The sequence below is a fragment of the Oncorhynchus keta genome, chromosome 13 (genome assembly GCF_023373465.1).
Source record: "Oncorhynchus keta strain PuntledgeMale-10-30-2019 chromosome 13, Oket_V2, whole genome shotgun sequence".
NCBI classification, from domain to species: Eukaryota; Metazoa; Chordata; class Actinopteri; order Salmoniformes; family Salmonidae; genus Oncorhynchus; species Oncorhynchus keta.
The window spans coordinates 12,003,634-12,008,677 of NC_068433.1; the positions used below are offsets into that span (position 1 = coordinate 12,003,634).

A 5,044-nucleotide genomic window follows, 5' to 3' on the forward strand; every position below is an offset into this window, starting at 1 on the left:
CTAATTAATAAACACCATCACACTACTGACCATATATACACCTCACACACACTAATTAATAAACACCACCCCACTACTGACCATATATACACCTTACACACACTAATTAATAAACACCATCGCACTACTGACCATATATACACCTTACACACACTAATTAATAAACACCATCTCACTACTGACCATATATACACCTTACACACACTAATTAATAAACACCACCTCACTACTGACCATATATACACCTCACACACACTAATTAATAAACACCATCTCACTACTGACCATATATACACCTCACACACACTAATGAATAAACACCATCTCACTACTGACCATATATACACCTTACACACACTAATTAATAAACACCACCTCACTACTGACCATATATACCTCACACACACTAATTAATAAACACCATCGCACTACTGACCATATATACACCTCACACACACTAATTAATAAACACCACCTCACTACTGACCATATATACACCTACACACACTAATTAATAAACACCACCTCACTACTGACCATATATACACCTTACACACACTAATGAATAAACACCATCTCACTACTGACCATATATACACCTTACACACACTAATTAATAAACACCACCTCACTACTGACCATATATACACCTCACACACACTAATTAATAAACACCACCTCACTACTGACCATATATACACCTTACACACACTAATGAATAAACACCATCTCACTACTGACCATATATACACCTTACACTCACTAATTAATAAACACCACCTCACTACTGACCATATATACACCTCACACACACTAATTAATAAACACCACCTCACTACTGACCATATATACACCTTACACACACTAATGAATAAACACCATCTCACTACTGACCATATATACACCTTACACACACTAATTAATAAACACCATCTCACTACTGACCATATATACACCTTACACACACTAATTAATAAACACCACCTCACTACTGACCATATATACACCTCACACACACTAATGAATAAACACCATCTCACTACTGACCATATATACACCTCACACACACTAATTAATAAACACCACCTCACTACTGACCATATATACACCTTACACACACTAATTAATAAACACCACCTCACTACTGACCATATATACACCTTACACACACTAATGAATAAACACCATCTCACTACTGACCATATATACACCTTACACACACTAATTAATAAACACCATCACACTACTGACCATATATACACCTACACACACACTAATGAATAAACACCATCTCACTACTGACCATATATACACCTACACACACTAATTAATAAACACCATCACACTACTGACCATATATACACCTTACACACACTAATTAATAAACACCATCTCACTACTGACCATATATACACCTCACACACACTAATGAATAAACACCATCTCACTACTGACCATATATACACCTCACACACACTAATGAATAAACACCATCACACTACTGACCATATATACACCTCACACACACTAATTAATAAACACCATCACACTACTGACCATATATACACCTCACACACACTAATTAATAAACACCATCTCACTACTGACCATATATACACCTTACACACACTAATTAATAAACACCATCTCACTACTGACCATATATACACCTTACACACACTAATTAATAAACACCATCTCACTACTGACCATATATACACCTCACACACACTAATTAATAAACACCACCTCACTACTGACCATATATACACCTCACACACACTAATTAATAAACACCATCTCACTACTGACCATATATACACCTCACACACACTAATTAATAAACACCACCTCACTACTGACCATATATACACCTTACACACACTAATTAATAAACACCATCTCACTACTGACCATATATACACCTGACACACACTAATTAATAAACACCACCTCACTACTGACCATATATACACCTTACACACACTAATTAATAAACACCATCTCACTACTGACCATATATACACCTCACACACACTAATTAATAAACACCACCTCACTACTGACCATATATACACCTCACACACACTAATTAATAAACACCACCTCACTACTGACCATATATACACCTCACACACACTAATTAATAAACACCATCACACTACTGACCATATATACACCTCACACACACTAATTAATAAACACCATCTCACTACTGACCATATATACACCTCACACACACTAATTAATAAACACCATCTCACTACTGACCATATATACACCTCACACACACTAATTAATAAACACCATCTCACTACTGACCATATATACACCTCACACACACTAATTAATAAACACCATCACACTACTGACCATATATACACCTCACACACACTAATGAATAAACACCATCACACTACTGACCATATATACACCTCACACACACTAATGAATAAACACCATCTCACTACTGACCATATATACACCTCACACACACTAATGAATAAACACCATCACACTACTGACCATATATACACCTCACACACACTAATGAATAAACACCATCACACTACTAATAAACACCATATATACACCTCACCTCACCACACTACTAATTAATAAACACCATCTCACTACTGACCATATATACACCTCACACACACTAATTAATAAACACCATCACACTACTGACCATATATACACCTCACACACACTAATTAATAAACACCATCTCACTACTGACCATATATACACCTCACACACACTAATTAATAAACACCATCTCACTACTGACCATATATACACCTTACACACACTAATTAATAAACACCATCTCACTACTGACCATATATACTGACCATATATACACCTCACACACACTAATTAATAAACACCACCTCACTACTGACCATATATACACCTTACACACACTAATGAATAAACACCATCTCACTACTGACCATATATACACCTCACACACACTAATTAATAAACACCACCTCACTACTGACCATATATACACCTTATACACACTAATTAATAAACACCACCTCACTACTGACCATATATACACCTTACACACACTAATTAATAAACACCACCTCACTACTGACCATATATACACTCACACACACACTAATTTATAAACACCATCACACTACTGACCATATATACACCTTACACACACTAATGAATAAACACCATCTCACTACTGACCATATATACACCTCACACACACTAATGAATAAACACCATCTCACTACTGACCATATATACACCTCACACACACTAATTAATAAACACCATCACACTACTGACCATATATACACCTCACACACACTAATTAATAAACACCACCTCACTACTGACCATATATACACCTTACACACACTAATGAATAAACACGTCCATAAAAAAAAAAAAAGAGGGCAAAATCTTTGCTTGGTTTATTGACTTTAAAAAAGCATTTGATTCGATTTGGCATGAAGGGCTATTCTACAACATTCTCCACAGTGGGCTTGGTGGTGAGGTGTATGACTTAATAAAATGTATTTACACAGAAAACAAGTGTGCAATAAAAATCAAAAAAAAACCAAAGAACAGAATTTTTTTTCACAATGTCGAGGCATCTGAAACTTTAATATGGCAGTGAATGCATGGCAGAGCTTTGCAATGAAAAAATGAGACAAGGCTGCAATTTGAAATTTTGAAAAATATTTGACAGTGTAATCCTACCAATAGCACTTTATGGAAGTGAGGTTTGGGGACCACTCAATAAACTGGATTTTAAAATGTGGGACAAACATCCAATTGAAGCCCTACATGCAGAATTCTGTCGGAAAATCCTACAAGTCCAGAGAAATACACCAACTAATGCATGTAGGGCAGAATTGGGCCGTTTTCCAGTAATAATGAAGATACAAAAAAGATCATTAAAATTTTGGCTACATCTAAATTCAAGTCCAAATTCGAGTCTGCAATTTAAAGCACTTCAAGCCCAAGAGCTGAGCCCAGAAACAAGCCCTCTCAGTCAGCTGGTGTTGGACCTCACCAACCAAGCTGACACCAGCACTGCTTCAAAAGAAAGAATTCCAATAAGCAAAATCATGAACCAATCAAAGGAATCATATTTACAATACTGGAAAAACGAAACAAAATCCCAAAGCCGACTAAATTGCTATCTGACCCTAAACAGAGAATATGAATTGGCTGATTAGCTCTACTCTGTCAGAGATACGAAGCAGAGACAGATCCTTACCAAGTACAGGCTGAGTGACCACCGATTGGCAATAGAAACCGGCAGACATAAAAAGACATGGCTACCCAAAGAGGAGCGTGTATGTGGTCACTGCATGACAGGGGAGGAAGAGACAGAGATGCACTTTCTCCTTTACTGTGATAAATATTCCTCACAAAGAGATTCATTATTCACAGAAATGACTACATATATTCCAAATTTTTACAAATTGAACCCAGAGGAAAAACTAAGAATACTCATGGGCGAAGGAGCAATGGCTCCTCTTGCAGCCAAATATGTATTTTCCTGCCATAGCCTGAGGGACACTGAATAATAACATCTGCATAGTAAACACTAACTTACTTATTATTACTATTATTGTTATGACTATAATTATTAATGTTTATCATTCCAAATATGGGTGGTAATGGTAGTGATAACAGTTTAGTGATGGTAGTAGTCGTCGTAGTAATGATGATTGTAGTTGTAGTACTGATATAAAGAAGAAGATGACAGTTATTTAGTTATAAGTTAGTTATAGTTTCATTTTCCATAATTTGATTTTATATTTATTACATTTCTACTATTGACTGTTACCATTTTATTGTTATTATTTTTGTATTTAATTTTGTATTACTATTTACTACCATTTTATATTATTATTTGCTATCATTTATAATTTTGTTACAATGTATATTGTATACATTGTTGCTTTGGCAATATTGACACAATGTTTTTCATGCCAATAAAGCAGCTTGAATTTGAATTTGAGAGAGAGAGAGAGAGAGAGAGAGAGAGAGAGAGAGA

The 5,044-nt window shown here is 35.4% G+C and overlaps 1 long non-coding RNA gene across 1 annotated transcript in view; it reads right to left on the reverse strand.

The window, feature by feature from the left end:
* Positions 1 to 2,070, reverse strand: part of LOC127906715 (uncharacterized) — a 2,254-nt gene extending 184 nt beyond the window's left edge. The window contains exons 1-4 of the long non-coding RNA XR_008062545.1: positions 1,954 to 2,070; positions 1,518 to 1,800; positions 397 to 447; positions 1 to 41 (exon numbers count right to left, since the gene is read on the reverse strand). The exon at positions 1 to 41 is cut by the window's left edge and continues 184 nt beyond it. This is a non-coding gene — a long non-coding RNA (uncharacterized LOC127906715). The remainder of the gene's footprint in view (positions 42 to 396; positions 448 to 1,517; positions 1,801 to 1,953) is intronic.
* Positions 2,071 to 5,044: the final 2,974 nt, after the last annotated feature.